Below are 18,116 nucleotides of genomic sequence, written 5' to 3'. Positions count from 1 at the left end.
ATGTGGAAAATGTTTCACATCTTTGAGTTCATACCATAAAAAATGGGAGTAATAACAAAAGTGTTGCGTTTATATTTTTGGTCAGTGTAATTGGAGTGCTTTTTGTATGGCCAATTGCCTCCAGTCAGCCATTCCTTCTGTCTCCTCTCCAGTCCCCAGTATCTCTGAAGAGGTTCACCTGTCCAAAATTCCTTCCTGTTACCACGACCTAAAGTCTGTTTTTGCCAGGTTAAAGCCAGCGCTTTACCTCCTCATCGTCCTTATGATTGCTCCATAAATCTTTTCAGTGGTGCTATTCTTCCTAAGGGAAGATTATTCAATCTATCTGGCCCAGAGAGAGCAGCCATGGAGAGCTACATTCAGGAGGCCTTATCCATGGGACACATTCGTCCGTCCTCCTCACCGGGAGGGGGAGCCGGCTTCTTTTTTGTGGAGAAAGACAAATCCTTACGCCCATGTATCGACTACCATGAGTTAAATCAAATTACCATTAAGGACAAGTATTCACTCCCTCTCATACGTTCTGTGTTCGATTCTGTCCAGGAGGCTCACATCTTCTCTAAACTGGACCTACGCAAAGCCTACCATCTCGTTCGTATAAAGGAAGGTGATGAGTGGAAAACGGCCTTCAATCTTACCAACGCTCCCGCTGTTTTTCAGAGAATGGTTAACGACGTTCTCAGAGACTTTCTCTATCGTTTTGTTTTTGTTTATCCAGACGATATACTTATTTACTCCCAGAACCTTACGCAACACAAGAACCACGCACGTCAGGTACTAGAAAGACTTTTGGAGAACCACCTTTTTGTCAAATTTGAAAAGTGCAAATTTCATATTTCCACTGCACAATTTCTGGGTTGCATCATCGAGGCTGGCTTTATCTGATCCGATCCCTCTAAGATCACGGCAGTCGTTAACTGGGAACCCCCAGTAAATCCTAAAAACTTCAGCAGTTTCTGGGGTTCGCTAACTTCTATCGTCGCTTCATCAGGAACTACAGTAGTATTGCAGCCCTCTTAACCCTTGTGCTATCCTATGCACTTTAACATTGGGAGTTGGGTTATATAGACCCAATAGACAGTGCGCTGAACATTTAACAACTTTTCAGGTGCTCAAAGCGCTTACAATGTGTCCATTATTCATTCACTCCTCATTCCTACTTGGTGATGACAGAGGCCCAGGTGCCAGTTTGTGCCTAGGGTCCTTCTGACCATCACCGGGACATTTATATGCATTCACACACCAGTGGAGCCACAATGGAGGCAGGGAGGGTGAAGTGATGGCCCATTGTCATGCATAAAGGGGATTTTGTTACGGAAAGCACAGTTCTTTTTGTATCATGAAAGGAAGTGGTCAATCAGAAAATCCACATACCTTTCAGAGGTCATTTTCACACCTTCAGGAACCCTTAATGGGGCTCACCAGCTCTCTCCCAAAGTATGACTCTGCCTCCTCCTTGCTGATGTCGCACCCTTGTTGGGACATGGTGGCCATCCACCAACCACCCACTACTCCATCCATCTGGACCATCCAGGGTTGCAAGGCACTCAACAGTGAACAAGACTGTTTGATAATGAGTCTTCAATTTATTTAACTAAACTGCAGCCTTTATAGAAAGTACTGCCTAACTGATCAGTGCCAGAAAGCCTCCAGTACCTGTGACTGTCCAGTCAGTGTGGAGCATGGACTATTTAGATTCTCTTTATTTTGGAGTAAAGCATCACTTCATTTGGATTGCCTGGCTGTGCCTCCCTCTCTCCTCCTCCTTTGGGTGTCTTTAATGTGTATTATTGGATCCACATGATTCCATCTTCTGTGATGGGGTGGTAAATCAGCTTTTTATACACACAGAATGTTGAAATTGATGCCAGATTGATTTTTGAGGTCCTAATAAGTAAGATGCAGTGAGACCAATATGTGGAAAACATAAAATGAGCAAAATGAGTTTGGTATGCCAATACAAATTTTTCAAAATATTTCTAACTTGTTGGTAGTGTAAGTACAGTGGGACAAAAAAGTATTTATTTAGCCACTAATTGTGCAAATTATACCACCTAAAAAGATGAGAAACCTGTAATTTTCATCATATGTATAACTCAACTATGAGAATCAAAATGAGAAAAACAATCCAGCAAAGCACATTGTCTTATTTTTAAAGAATTTATTTGTACATTATGGTGGAAAATAAGTATTTGGTAAATATCTTGTTTTATACCCTTTGTTGGCAACGATAGTGGTCAAACTTTTTCTGTAAACCTTCACAAGGTTTTTACAAACTGTTGCTGGTATTTTGGACTGATTCCTCCATGCAGATCTATTTGCATCACAAACATAAAGCGTGTTTTGTGCTAAGTTTTTTTTATTTATTACCTACCTAGTGCACTAAGAGGCCTGCCATCAAAACAGATGAATTAACAAAGCCCAAGACCACTTATCAATAGAACAACTCTGTAAAGTTCCCAATACGGTGATAAATGCATTTTAATTACTTAAAATCTAAACTGGTTATGTGACATTTAGGGAATTTACAGTGAAAACTAACAAAAAGCAAACATGGACAAACTCTGAAAAGACTTAAGCCTTGTGCTGTCCTATGACCCACCCTGACATTGACGTAATCCCTACCATGACAAAGGTGGATAAAGGTGAAAAGGATTTCATGTAATCCATGGACACCAGTGAACATCAAAAATCCTTGAAGAAAAAAGGTTCAGAGCACTGTCTTGTGTCTCTAGATGACCCAACTCCATATGTTAAAGTGCCTAGGATAGCATGAGGATTAGATACGTAGGAAGTATGTTGAAGTTTTTAGTTGTAAGTAACAAAAGCTAACCTAATTGTGGCAAATGAATAGTATTGCTTTTATTTCCTTTGCGCAGGTTACACAGCAACACCATGTTCCCCCACTGATATCCAAATGCGCAGCACCCCCATCTGGAATTACAGCTTTCTCTGCCTTTAAAAGACTGTTACTTTAACAAGTGGCTCACAGGAATACATTTTTGGGCTGAATCCAAAGTGCAATTATACACCCACTTATTAAACCCCTCATGTCTAATTAGCAGTGCTCCAATCTGAGAGCGTTTCCTCCTGATCCTCTGGGATCAAGACAATCCCACTTGTCCGTCTGTTCAAACTAATGTAGTGCCAGTTAGTTGCCCCCCCCACTCCCAAAAACCCCACTCAAATCCCTACATACACACAGCACTCAACTTGAATTATTCAAATGGGGGGGGGGGTTATATTGTTTCCTGAGCATTAACAGAGGCAAATGAAAACAAAGTGAAGAGTTGTATTCTCCAGAGCAGAGAATGATTGCTTGCAAGGCTGTGCACTAACATGTTTTAGGAAACAATAATGGGGCTATGTTTCAAAATATTAGGGAATGAAAATAATAAATCAGACCCAAGTAATTTTTTACTAATTTAACAAGTTAATCTTAGGGTAATATGTAAACAATAATTATTTTTGAACGTTAACTTATGATTATTTTGGTTTTGTGTTACCATTTAGCTGTGGCCAAGGACTTCTCAGAATTTTAGGAACATTGCTTTAATCTGAACAATTCAAATGTCAAAAAAGATAAATAAAGCCAAACTGAATATTCCTACGGGCTACTCTAGGCAGAGTCTGGGTGAGGCTGTGCTACATCAGGGATTAAAAAAATCAAACCTGAAAAAAATCCTAAAATGTCTTGATGTTTTTTTCCCCTTGAATATGAAATGTCCTAAAAATGAATACAACATTAAATAAAGGTCATGGCTTTGCTGCCAGAGCCTTCATACCAGGCAAAAGATGGCCATTAGATAACTAATATACATCTATTGTAGATGTGTCCTAGACATCTTAGGCAACTCTTTTTATGTTTCTCTATTAGATGTCTACCAATACTGTTCCTGAAACATTTGTACATATAGAGGTCTCCTATACAGACATCTAATCTTGGGATATTTTTAGATGTCTATTAGATGTATTTTTTAAACATATTCTATTTAAAAAATTAAATAGCGGAATTTTACATCCATTCTTGGTTATCATCACAACACGCTGAAAACCTTTAAGGGTCACATGATTGCTGGGGCCAACTTAGCTACTTTTCAAAAGTAGAGTACATTCCAATCAGTTTCCAGTTTATCATGGAGTCACACTCACACAGGAGCAATTTGCAGACAGGACTTAAAATTTCAAACATGTTGTTGAACTGTGGCAGGAAGTGAGAAAAAAAATCCATACCTGTAGGGGGAGAACATGCAATCTTCAGATAGAAAAGTCCCAGTTGGGATTTGAACCAGGTTCTCTTCTCACTCTTAGGGAGCTAATTGCTGTCTGGGGTGTGTGTGGGGGGGTCCTTGGAGGTTTATTGGGTTGGGATCTCCGCTGAGGCAATCGGTGGGGGCCCTTACTGGTCAGGCTGCCTCTGTCCTGTCAGAGCCCGACAAGAGCTCTCGCAGGAGCATCCCTCTGCTGCGGGGACCTGGCCTTTCCCCTGGTGCTGGATATTTCTTGGCTCCTCTCTTTTTTGTGTGGGGTGTTAGGCCTGGGGGATCTGCGCCTCTTGCTATGGGGCCCCCTGGGCTAGGTAAACTGGGGCCCAACGCTATGGGGTATGAAGGACGGTTACTTCACTAATCACCCCAATAAGTGGTTGTGTAAGGAAAAGAGTCTGCAAGTTGTCCCCGACCCAGCCTCTTTTCCTTACACAACCACTAATAAGGGTGATTGGGGTGGGGGTTCGTCAGCCTGCGATGTGCTTCTGGGGTGGGGGGCTTCGTGGCAATCACCCCATGCCCATGGTTGCCCCAAAACTGACATAGGCCCCTCCCCTGTCAGTTTTGATTGCACCTTGGACATGTAGAACCCTTGGTGTGAGTGGGGGGGGGGGGGGGGGGCACTCACACAAAGGCCAGACCTAGTATAAAAAAAGAAACTGGCCCCACCACAAAAACAGTGTTCAGGTGTTCCAAATCTGCTGATGTACCGTAATTTCCAGGTTATAAGCCGCTACTTTTGTCACACACTTTCAACCCTGAGGCTTATTCAATTATGTGGCTAATTTATGCATTTTTTCTATTCTTTTTTTTTAATGCATTTTCTCTATTCAGGCATACCTATTCAGGCATACCTCTGGTTTGTCAGAAGATTCACAACCCCTGTTGTTAAAATAAAATATGTCCAACACAAGAGGCCTTGAGCTCTCATCTGTCTGCCCAGCTGTTGGACAGGACAAGTAAAAAAATAAAAATAAAGAAAAAATAAAAAACTATGCTTAACATACTAGTAATATGCTAATGTGGCAAAAGGTGCTTGTGGCAACCATTTTGTTTTGGTCGCCTGGGGATGATGAACAGATCGACGTCAGTTTCAGACGAAACGAAAAAAGTAAACGCTTTGATGTCCTTACCAACAGAGGTTTTTTGATAACCACGCCCTCATTCCTTATATGGCCATATCCAGTGTGTTTCAATATGTTCAGTTCCAGATATGGATGCACACAGTTTTTCACAGTTTTCCATTGAAACTCCAAAGAGTTATAACAATACATCACTTTTGCTAGCTCGCCACACGCACACCATTCAAAATCTACAACTGCAACATTTTTTCCATAGTAGCTTGCTATTGATGCCCAAAAGGTTCCAAGATAATCGATAAAATCCAGGCGACAAGTTTACGTTTGTTTCTGATATTAAATGTACTTTTTTTAAAAATTCAAATTGGATGCCTTTTTTTCCGAAGTCAAAGGAACTCCAGAAGTGGTTGTGGACTTACGCTAGCGACATGGGCGGGACATTTTGTGAAAGTTGTTCGAAAAACAGTTCATTTTTCCCATACCATGTTTAAATGTGAAAATGTCGAAATCGCAGAATTTGGCAAAAAATGGTCGCCAAACCTATTCAGAATTTTTAACTGAGTTTTCCGACTTCCTATCGACTATTGTCTTAGATTCTGATCAAACTATAATATTAGGGGATTTTAATATTCACGTTGATGACCCCAGTGACTGCCTAGGAAAGGCTTTTGCAGCTTTATTAGATGATGTTGGTTTCACCCAAAGTGTGAATGTCATAAGCACACCCTGGACCTTGTTCTAACCCATGGGATAGAGATCAGCCAGCTGAGTGTCCTTCCTCTTAACCCCATCATTTCTGATCACTTTATGATTACCTTCCAACTTACACTGGAACATCCTTCTGCACCAGTGAATAAGAAACAGCTTAGAAGAACCTTAACTGACCGTTCTGTGTCTGAGTTCAAACACACAGTTCAGCCAGTACTTAGTGATATTCTGAGAAAATACTCTGAGACCAGCTCCCATAGTATCAGTCCTAATATAAATGACCACTTTGTTAATGATGCCTTACAAGCCCTCAGGAGTACACTCGATGTTGTTGCCCCCTTGAAACCTAAGTTCGTCAGACAAAACCGAGTAGCACCGTGGTTTAATGCTGAAACTCGTTCTCTTAAACAAGAAACCCGTAAGTTGGAAAGAGAATGGCGCCGCTCCGGTTCAGAGCAGTCTCTGGATATCTGGAAACATAGCCTATTAAATTATAAAAAAGCTCTGCGTAGAGCTAGAAGCCAGTACTATTCAACCTTAATATCAGAGAATGGAAATAATCCAAGATTTCTTTTTAGCACTATAGCTAAATTAACTCGCAGTCAGAGCTCAGTAGAACCACATGTTCCTGTTTCTCTCAGCTCTGATGATTTTCTTACATTTTTTGATAGTAAAATCTCAAATATTAGACATAAGTTAAATCAAGTTATTCCTACTATCAGCCCAGAACAGGCTGAAGCGGTAGAAATGGAGGCATCCATAGAAACCTCTGTAACATTAGACTGCTTCACTGCTGTGGATCAAGCGGAAATAACATCAATTATTACGTCCTCCAAATCCTCAACGTGTCTGTTAGACCTAATTCCCACTAGACTTTTTAAAGAAACTTTTCCCCTAATTAATGATCCCATATTAACAATGATAAATGCCTCTCTGGAAACGGGTTACGTAACACAGTCTTTTAAATATGCCGTTGTTAAACCTCTTCTGAAAAAGCCCAGTTTGGATCCTAGCATCTTGGCCAACTATAGACCGATATCAAACCTGCCCTTTATTTCTAAAATCCTAGAAAGAGTTGTAGTTAAGCAGCTTTACTGCCACCTACAGGACAACAGCCACTTTGAAGACTTTCAGTCGGGGTTTAGACCTCACCACAGTACGGAAACTGCACTAGTTAGAGTCTCTAATGACTTGTTATTGGCCTCAGAAAAGGGACTACTTTCTATTCTGGTCCTGTTGGACCTCAGTGCAGCCTTTGACACTATCGACCACGGTATTTTACTCCATAGATTAGAGCAGGACATAGGGATCAGAGGATCTGCTCTCCAGTGGTTTAAATCCTATCTGTCCGATAGGTATCGGTTCGTTAATGTAAATGGCCATTCCTCTCAGTGCACTCGAGTCAACTATGGAGTCCCACAGGGCTCAGTCTTGGGACCCATCCTGTTTACGCTTTATATGCTACCCCTAGGAAACATAATCAGGAAACACAGCATTAATTTTCATTGTTATGCCGACGATACGCAGTTGTATTTATCCATGAAGCCTGACCAGAATGACCAGATAGAGAAACTGAACGCCTGCATCAGAGACATCAAGACCTGGATGACAATTAATTACCTCCTCTTGAACCCAGAAAAAACTGAGGTCATTATACTTGGTCCTAAAAACCTCAGAGATACTCTGTCTGCTCAGATAGTCTCCCTGGATGGCATAAGTATAGCCCCCAATTCCACAGTTAGAAACCTTGGGGTTTTACTTGACCAGGATTTATCATTTAAGGCTCACATATCTCAGGCGTGCAGAACTGCCTTTTTTCACCTGCAGGACTGCTTGTGGTTCCTAGAATTAGTCAAAGTACGGTTGGAGGTAGAGCGTTTAGTCACCAAGCCCCTGTTTTATGGAATAAACTCCCAGCTCATGTAAGAGAGGCCGACTCAGTTTCTACATTCAAAGCTAGACTGAAAACATTCCTCTTTGGACAGGCTTATTGTCAGACTAGTTAGTATTCAGAGATTATTTAACTTAATGTTAATTTGTTTAAATTAAACTTAATAATAACTATTTCTTTTAAAAGGCTGCTAGAAGTTGAAGCTGGGGTAACTATGGTGCACTGGGGTTCTGTCCTCTTTCCTTTTTTTACTTCTACCCTTCCTCTCCTCTATTCTTGATCATAATTTATCATTTAGTTCTCCATGCCTCTGTTTGGTGCAGTGCGATTCATGTATTGTCCCTCTTTTCCTCTCCCCTCCTGGGGAGTGGGAGTGCTTCCAGACTCCAGTTGGCTCATCCGTGCTCCTGTTCCTGACCGTTTACCTCGCCTCTGCTCCTGCTCCTACACCTGGCTGTGGATCCTGCCTCTGGCTCATCTCTGGCTCGTCTCTGCTCTGTACCTGACCGAGTACCTCGCCTCTGCTCCTGCTCCTACACCTGGCTGTGGTTCCTGTCTCCGGCTCGACTCGCGCCTTTGACTGTCCCCACAACCACGGCTGGATGAAGCTCGTCTGCTGGACTTTTATATATGTAGTTGTAGATTTAGATAAGTTAATTCTTCTCTAAGATTTCTGGTAAATCGCCTGTCCGTCCAGGGGGAGGATCCCTCCTTCATGTGGGCACCCCTGAGGTTTCTTCGTTTTTTCCGGAATCCGGTTTTTTTGGGAGTTTTTCCTTACCGCGAAGGGGGGTCTAAGGGCAGGGATGCCAGTATAGCTTAGTCAGTTTGTTAGTTCATTTTAGTATTTTTCTATTGAACTCTTTGTATTCGTGATCCTTTTGATTTCATGTTTTACTTCGAAGCCCATCGAGACGACTGTTGTTGTGATTTTGGGCTATACAAATAAAATTGAATTGAATTGAAACCGTCGGTCATGTTGCCATCCTGTAATGATTTTAAAACTTCATTTGGATATTGCCAACAAGGATATATTGGTTTCGTTTGTCAATTTTAAAAGAAACAAATTATGAATTTTTTCATTTTTGCCGAGTCGGCACATTTTATAGCGACGGTTTTTTGCTTTCCCTCATTGATCTTGTCGTATCTTACATCATTTTGTGCAGCGTGGACCAGGGAATCTCGTATTTCATTTTCACGAAATTCCAAACAAAAATGTGCGAGTTACCTATGATCGCAACGGTTGAGAAATTCGCCACTGACAGACTGTCCACAATCTACAACTTCTAATTTGAATATTTTGTCCACAGTACCTTGTTATGGATGCCTGAAAAGTTATGACAATTGCTAAAAATCTCTAGGACGAGCTTTTGTTTGTATCTGAAGCTAAAGGTTTTTTTTTTCAAAATGCAAGATGGCGTCCTTTTCCCAAGGTCAAAGGTCAACAACACTTGGTGTTTGTAGACTGGAGCTGGCAGCAAGTTTGTGAAATTTCCTGAAAATCGCTCAAACAAAAGTTTCGTTTTCTCAGGGTTTGCCACAAAATGGCCGCCAAGCCCTAGGTCATGTGGCCGTGCCATAATGGTTTCAAAATTTTTTTGGGCTATCCCCAACACGTGAGTTTTGGTTTCGTAACTGTATTTTGAAATAATTTTTTTCAGACCCTTACGCGATTTTCGGCCCATACATTTTTTTAAGGGATCGCTCGCCGGGATCTCATTGTCTTTGGAGGGGTGACATTGACTTTGTGGAAAATTAATTTTCAATTTATCCTAAGTGTGTTCACATTTTGGGGACTTTTTGAGGATGCGGTGGGAGTCACATTTTTGCTAAAAGGCGCGGAAATCATTCCAACTGCGAAAACAATACGGTCCTTGTGGTCAGTGACTGCTGCTGCGGGCCATAATAATAATGGATTGGATTTATATTCGCTCTGACTAGCTGCTCAAAGTGCTTAAAAATGTACAGTCTGGACCATAAATATTTGGACAGAGACACTGTATATTTACCACAATAAATTTTAAATAAAACAACTCAGATGTCATTGAAGTGCAGACTTTCAGCATTTATTCCATGGGTTGAACAAAAAGATTGCATAAAAATGTGAAAAACCAAAGCATTTTTTAAAACAATCCCTTCATTTCATGAGCTTGTAAGTAATTGGACAATTGACTTCCATGCTATTGCATGGGCAGGTGTGGGCAATTCCCTTGTTATGTCATTATGAGTGAAGCAGATAAAAGGCCTGGAGTTGGCCTAGCATGGCTGCTAGTGGCACTGGGACACTAGTGTTTATTGATGACGTGACACAGGACAGACGCAGCCCAATTAATTCTGAGGTGTTCAGAGACAAACTGTCTACGCAGATCCAGGTGAATGCAGCCAAACTGATTGGACGGCGTTTCATAATACAGATGGACAACGACCCAAAACATACAGCAAAAAGCAACTCAGGAGTTTATTAAAGCAAATAAGTGAAATATTCTTGAATGGCCAAGTCACTCACCATATCTTAACCCAATTGAGCCTCATTTCACTTGTTGAAGACTAAACTTCAGACAGAAAGGCCCAAAAACAAACAGCAACTGAAAGCCGCTGCAGTAAAGGCCTGGCAGAGCATTCAGAAGGAGAAAACCCAGCATCTGGTGATGTCCATGAGTTCAAGACTTCAGGCTCATTGCCAACAAAGAGTTTTCAACCAAATATTTGTAATGACCATTTTGTTTCCAGTTTTTTCATTTGTGCAATTACTTACAAGCCCATGAAATGAAGGGATTGTGTTTAAAATTGCAAAATTGTCAGCACGACGACCCTTCAGGGTAAATAGAACCTCAGTGGAGGTTCATAGAAGTTTCTGAAACCATAGGAGCAACTGGAGGAGTCACCTGTGGGAGTGGGGAGAGGATCCCTCCTTCATGTAGACACCCCTGAGGTTTTTTTATGGGTTTTTCCTTACTGCAAAGAGGGGTCTAAGGGCAGGGATGTCCAGTTTAGCTTAGTCAGTTTCTTAGTTCAATTTAGTATTTTCCTATTGGATTGTATGTATTTATGATCCTTTTGATTTTATGTTTATCTTTTTCAATTACAGATACAAAGCCCATCGAGACGACTGTTGTTGTGAATTTGGGCTATACAAATAAAATTGAATTGAATTGAATTGAGCTGTATTTCCGGCTTGATTGTGATTGAAACATTTAATTCAGTCTTGCAACTATTTGTGCAAAGCTCAGATAACACCTGTGCTCGAGTGAGTGTTTATGTTCTTCTGGGGTGGATAATGTAATGTAAAAGGAAGGAAAGGAAGGAGGGAGAGTGCCCAGTGATCCCCACACCAAGACCCCTGCCGCAGCAGCAGCGGCAGCCAGGACCCCCCTCAACACCCACACGGTAGGAGATAGAGAACAACCGCCTGCCGGTCGATCACACCCGCCACCCAGGCCAGGGCCAGCAGGACCACCACAGGGGCCCCCAAAGCCAGAAAAAAAAACATTAGTTCTACTTGTGGTTATGTATGAGGGGAGTAACATGTGTTACATCCGTTCTCTCCTGGCCACTGAACTGTAGTTCTGAAACAAGATGGCGGCGCGCACAGATGCAGCGGCCCGGAGCTCACACAGTCACTCTTTTTTTGCACTTCAACACTGGTGATGTGCATTTTTTTGCACATATCAAGAACACTATCACTTCAGTACTGTCATACGGAACTCCTACAACTAAACACCAGAGAACATCATCTTGTTAACCGTGGACCTCATACCCCCGGAGATCGCCAGACCATCCCCCGGTATACTCACAGCAGAAGGCCGGAGAAGGAGACACTGCGAGCGCAGACAGAAGAGAGGCAAGAGAGTTGGCATAGGGGTTCGGCTAAAGGCTAACCCGTTTAAACCGCCGCTTCCTACCTTGTTTCTCTTCAATTTGCGATCAATCCAGAAAAAGATGGATGAGATACGACTGCTGACGGCTACACAAAGGACTCTTAACAACTGCTGCTGCATGATTCTCTCGGAAATGTGGCTGGACAGCACGATCCCAGACGCGCTAGTGGGCTAATGTGCTTCCAGAGGAGACAAGACACTGGACCAGGTGTACTCTAACATGGCAAAAGCATACAAAGCCTAGGTTTATCCTCACCTAGGACAATTAAAAGGGTAAAGAAGATAAAAACAGTGAGAACATGGCAACATGATGCTGTCCCTATGCTTCTGGACTGTTTCCACCACACAGATTGGGATGTATTCAGAGAGCAGAGCACGGTCACCCGTGGGACTCTGGATAATTATACCTCCCCTGTTTTTTGGATTACATCTGTTTCTGCGTGATAAAGTAACAAACTGGAGACAGTCGCTTTCCAAATTTTACAACCTTGGATGAAATACAGAGTGCAACAACTGATTCGAACGAGGAACTGCGCACAAAAAAGCTGGGGATGAGGAATCATACAGCAAAGCCAGGACTACTTAAAGGAAAGGCATCAACACTGCAAAACAGCAATACAAAAGGTGCATTGAAGACAGCTTTGACTCCACCACAAACCCCAAAGAGGTCTGGCAGGGGATAAGGGCAATCACGGACTATTAGAGGAAATCACCACCACCCCCAGTGGACTCCCCTACACTGGCTGAGGACTTAAACCTCTTCTATGCCCATTTTGACAGAAGAAATACAGATCCTATCCTGCCCCCTTCCCCTGCATACTACCGACACTCTCCCAGTCCTGAGCACACACAAGGTGAGGTGTGTTTTGCAAAACATCAACTAGTCACTCTCCACAGCATGGGTCACCACCAGCTTCAAATCTTCTACAATAATCCCCATCCTAAGCAATCGAAGGTCACGTGTCTAAATGACTACAGACCCGTGGAACTCACTTCCATCCCCGCAGATTGCCTAGAAAAACTGGTCATCTAACACATCAAAGCTGAAATACCACCAACACTTGACACATATCAATTTGCTTACAAGAAGAACAGGTCAACTGAGGATCGCATCGCCATTGTTCTCCATAGGTTACTGGAGAATAAGAACACCTATCCACTGCTTCTTTTTGTGGACTACAGCTCAGCTTTTACTGCCATTTAAGCTTCGAGCCAAGCAACACCACCTTAGACTCAACACTGCACTGTGCAACTGGACTACAGATTTTTTGACCAACCGCAAACAGAGTGTTAGAGCGGGAAAGTTCACATCATCCACTGTTTTAATCAATACAGGGCCCCCCCAAGGGTGTGTGCTGAGCTCTTTATTCTACTCTCTGTTCACTCATGACTGCTGCTCATCATCTTCATCCAACTTCTTCGTTAAATTTGCTGACGACACCACAGTGCTTGGACTCATCAACGACCATAATGAAACGGACTACAGGGTTAGAAGTGCAACAGTTGGTATCATAGTGCAACAATAACCACCTCATCCTAAACATCACAAAGACCAAGGAAATTATTGTTGACTTCTGGAGATGCAGTAAACACCATCAGCCACTTTCCATTGGCATAGAAAAGGTGGAGAGGGTGACTAGTTTTCAATTTCTGGGGGTCACTATGACTGAGGACCTATCTTGGAATCCACATACTGCCTCAGTGGTGGGTAAGATCCAACAGCTCCTGTACTACCTGAGGAAACTAAAGACTGCTAAAATCTCCAGGCAGCTGATGGTGAACTTTTACAACTGTGCCATCGGCAGTGTTTTGACATTTGGTTTTCTAGTGTGGTTTTACAGCTGCACAAAGCCTGATCAGCAGAGACTCCAACGGGTGATGAAAACAACAGGGAAAATTATCGGGACCACTCTCCCAGAGATGAGCAGCCTCAACACCACCAGCTGTCTAAAGAGAGTCCACAACATCCTGCGTGACCAGCACCATCCAGCCCACCATGTTATGGTATATCAGGATGACCCAAATGCAGGACCAGACTCCAAGGTTGAGGGAAGATCCAGAGATCTTTTAATAACAAAAAACACCACAGTGGGTGGGAAAAAACTCCACAACATAACAGGACTTGGAACCAACATGATACAGACCAAACAAAGACAACACTCCGACATAGAAGGCATAAACAGACAGACTTAAAGTGTACAAACAAATTAGCCTAACTGCAGACAGCTGAGTGCCACTCAAGGAGAGCCACAGGAGAGGAGGCGGGGCCCGAAGGCTGTGACCCACCATCTCTTTCAAATGCTGCCCTCAGGGTGAAGGTACAGGTCCATCGAGGCTAGAACAACCAGACTGAATAACAGCCTTTATTTAAAGGCTGTGCGGCTGCTGAACATTCCCTCCCACCATCTACCCCCCTCCTCTCCCATCTTCTCATCTGAGCACACCGTGAACTGGACTTTGCATTTGTGCACACCAACACCAAGCTTCTACTGACTTAACATCTTGTGTACACTAAATGTCTTACTTATTTGATTTTTTGTTCAGACCTTGCTGTGTTTCTTCTTGTACTGATGCTGCACATTGGTTATTGACAAATAAATAGATCTTGCACAATTTGTCCACGGCGACCACAGCTCGGGACCCGATGGTGAGGTGTTTCCTCCTCAGCGGAAAAAGGATCTTTCTTAGCTTATCTTAGAAGGTCTGGCTCTCAGTCTTCGCTATAGTTTATCCCAATCACCTCGACCACTGCCTGAGGGGCTGAGTTTAGCTCCCGCCGTGATTGCCGTCCATCCACACACCCAACAGACGTGACATGGTCGGATTGGGAACTACAGCATCTGCTCAAGCCTCCCTTCTCGTCTCCCTGATGCACCATACACCACCGGAGCCCAGAGTGTTTCCCCACACTGGATAACGGAAGGGTGTCAGCCCTTTCAAGACATGCCAGGGCGTGGCGTCGGGAGACACATTTCAGCTTGGGACTACTTTTGTTTCAGAAGCAGATCATTTTGCTGTCAACCCTTTTGGTGTAAGCTGAGTGGTAACCCTCTATTTTCCTCTCCTGTCTGTATGTGTGCTGTGTTCACGCCCAGCCCATTTTGTGTGTGTTTCACTGGGGGTTACTGCCCCAAGTGCGTGCTCTAATTACCACGTGGACCAATGTCGCCTCCACTTTCCATGCTTTCTCCAGTTCTTTGAGAAACCATCCAGTTTCTCATGTTCCTTCTTCTTGATGTTGCCATCAAGCTAGGGTTAGGGTAGTAGTTTGGACACAACCGCCATGGCAATCTGTCTCATTGTCCTTGTCTTGTCTGTTTTTTGTTTTTTCATTTTTATCATTGGCCTTTTAAAATTTTATTTTGGTACCAATAAAGATATGTACATTTTCTTAAAATACCTGTCTCAATTTTCTGTGTTGGAGAGTCCTGTGTTTATGTGTTTGATAGTTTTCTGGTGGCTTCGCTCAGTAGCAGTAATAAAGGGAAACCACATACAACAAACTTTTAAGAAAAGAGTGCTCTTGCAAATGTGTCATGGGAGTCATGCTTGGTTTTAAAGGGGTTTGTGTAGTATCAGTTCTTTTCTTGATTCCTGTTCTCTTTTTAGACTTTGGTTTTTCCTCCCGTCCCAGCCTGACCTACTTATTTAAAATAATCCATACCCATTATCAGTTAAGTCATTCATCCTTAATATATTAAGAATGACAAGATCAGGTTTTTGGTTACGTCTGATCAATTCTTTTTGTTTCTCACCAGTGTTTTTATGTTTATTCTTAAGTTATTTTTTTTTAAATTATTTCTGCCACCTTGAGCGGTCACCTCCATTATGGGTCTTATACCATCATTTCCATGGATAGGTGGTGTGTATCAATGAGCATTTATACATAGCAATGCTTTTGTGATTTGCTAATAAATTTGAACAATTACTAGCTAGACTCTGGTGGCAACAACTCAAACTTTAGAATCAGTAAATCATGGTCAATTGCTCCAGCTATTCACTCCACCTCCAAGATGTAAAAATAAACAGTACTATAAAAAGAACTACAGCCCTGAAGAAAAGGCATGGCATGACATATTGAGGCATGGTTACTCTCTCAAAAGCTGGATATACTGGATTGCTTTGTCACAGTTTGTGCACACTCGAGCATGATTTTATGATAAAAAGAACAGTTCTGCTCCAGTCTAAGATGCTCACACAAATAATAATAAAAATAATTAAAGCCATGGAAATCTGCTTTGACTTTGGCACTAGATACTTATTTTTCCTCCTTTTCATTAATGGAAAATCACACATTTTGTCATCAGTCAGTGTAAGTCTTTTATATTTAAAATGACAAAAACCTAATTGGGAAGATGATTTGTCCCTGTTGAAATGAACCTAAGGCATGCTGCTGACTGCTTCCTGTTTTTAAGCCATTAACAGAAATCACATAAATGCCAAAGACATCATTGTAAAAGTACCTGTGAATTCAGGGCGTCTAAGGTTCAGTTCGACTTTGTAGCTCTCTCGTCTGAGGTTAGTCTATTCAAGTAACCTCTATATTGATGGCTAAAAGACCTTTCAGAGGCAGAATGAAATCAGCCTTGAAATGTTCGCTGCTCTCTGGATGACAGTGTTTGCTACAGAAAAACCAGATGGAGATTTATGCAAGACTCAAGAAATTACACAGCAGTGCCCTGTGCTGGTAGCCTTGAAATGTGAGTTATCAGACATGCCTTTTTAGTTTCTTGATGTTGCAAGCAAAAAGCACCAAACCTCGCTAAAATTCTTTAACTCCCACAACCATTCCTTTGCAAGACATCCACTGAAGTAATCTCTGTGAAATAATAGAGGTTGGTGAGGGATATTTAATGATGCAATAGGGGATATAGTAAATGAGCAAAGATTACAAATTAGTAAAACAACAGCAGATAAGATAATGATAACAAAAATGCATATAGAAAGATTATTTAATTAAGAACTGAAATGTGCAAAAGGAAGTGACCTGCACCTAAGAAAAAACAACCTTATGAATTTACCCAAAAAATGTGAGGTTACAATTTGCATCTAATATGAATGGTTATGTTGACCTTTTATTAGGTAAAACTGACTGAAGTAATTTACCCTAGAAGAAGCCAAAATAAAGTTAAATCTACACATATTTTAAACATACTACATACCTGCATAATTTTAAAAAGAGTTTTGGCAAATTTTAGCTCCCATTTTTCTCAGAATGACAATAGAAATTAAGGAAAACAATTATCTACCTCCAAATATGAACTCTGCCAAAAATATCTTACTTCTATAACCTGGGAAAGATCCCACATCACCATCCAGCTATCGACCCATATCGCTGATTAATGCAGTTGCAACCATAAAAATGACGATTCTCCCCAAAATTAACTACCTGTTTTCAATCATTCCTTCCAAACCTCCAACTACTTGGTTCAAATCATTAGACTCAATCATTTCTTAATTCCTTTGGGAAGGTAAACCACCAACGATCAGTAAGCAAACTATTCAAAAACCTAAAGATAGAGGAGGACTAGGCCTACCAGACTTCCAGGACTATTACTCCGCTAACAGATTGTTTTATGTCGAAAATGGCTGAATCCTAGTGTGTTAGATGAATCTTGGCTACACTGTAAACCCTGACAGTTGTACTGGCTCATAACTATTAAGGTTACACAACTTAAATGTCCTTTTGTAGTTGATTCAACTATAAAGTATTAAGCTCTATCAACATTTTTTCAAATTTAACTTAACAGTGCTCAATATTTTAAAGCTTATTTGTATCTAGCACTCAAAAATTTTAAGATCCCTAAAGTAGCGTCATGACGTCATCACGTACTGGTGGGAGGGTCTTTCGTTTTCTCAAAGTTAGCTCAGGTGGCCATGTTGGATTTGCCGAATGCGAGTATGCATGCGAGTATGCATTTCTGCACGTAAGTTACGACAGTGATGAGTTTTTTCAGAGGTAGAAATGATCTGTTATGCTGCAATCACGCTAAACGTGATCTGCGTGTGAAATTCGCGTTGGAGGCCTTTTGTTAGTGGCTAAAGTTTTCTGCTGGACACATGTCCAAAAATGTCACTCAAAGCCTCTAACGGTCGTGTGGGAGGAGCTACCGCCAAAAGTCTGGTGGCTACATGGAAGCATTGGGTTATTAATGCAGCTTTAAGCTTTTTTTTTAAATCACTGAACTCTATTATAAGAAAGGTTTTTGTAAAAATTAATTAATCAACGTGCTCGTGTTGTGTTCAGGTACCGAACTACAAGAGTGTTCAGTGTTTCACCTCCAGGTAGACG

The 18,116-nt window shown here is 41.8% G+C and overlaps 1 long non-coding RNA gene across 1 annotated transcript in view; it reads left to right on the top strand.

Annotated features, from left to right (window-relative positions):
• LOC144990184 (uncharacterized) overlaps positions 1-18,116 on the top strand; it is a 572,443-nt gene that overhangs the window by 466,842 nt on the left and 87,485 nt on the right. The gene's annotated exons all lie outside the window — the stretch shown is intronic.

The sequence above is a fragment of the Oryzias latipes genome, chromosome 24, assembly GCF_053564925.1.
Source record: "Oryzias latipes strain Hd-rR chromosome 24, Olatipes_Hd-rR_3.1".
NCBI classification, from domain to species: domain Eukaryota; kingdom Metazoa; phylum Chordata; class Actinopteri; order Beloniformes; family Adrianichthyidae; genus Oryzias; species Oryzias latipes.
This window is presented reverse-complemented; position numbering and strand designations above follow the sequence as displayed.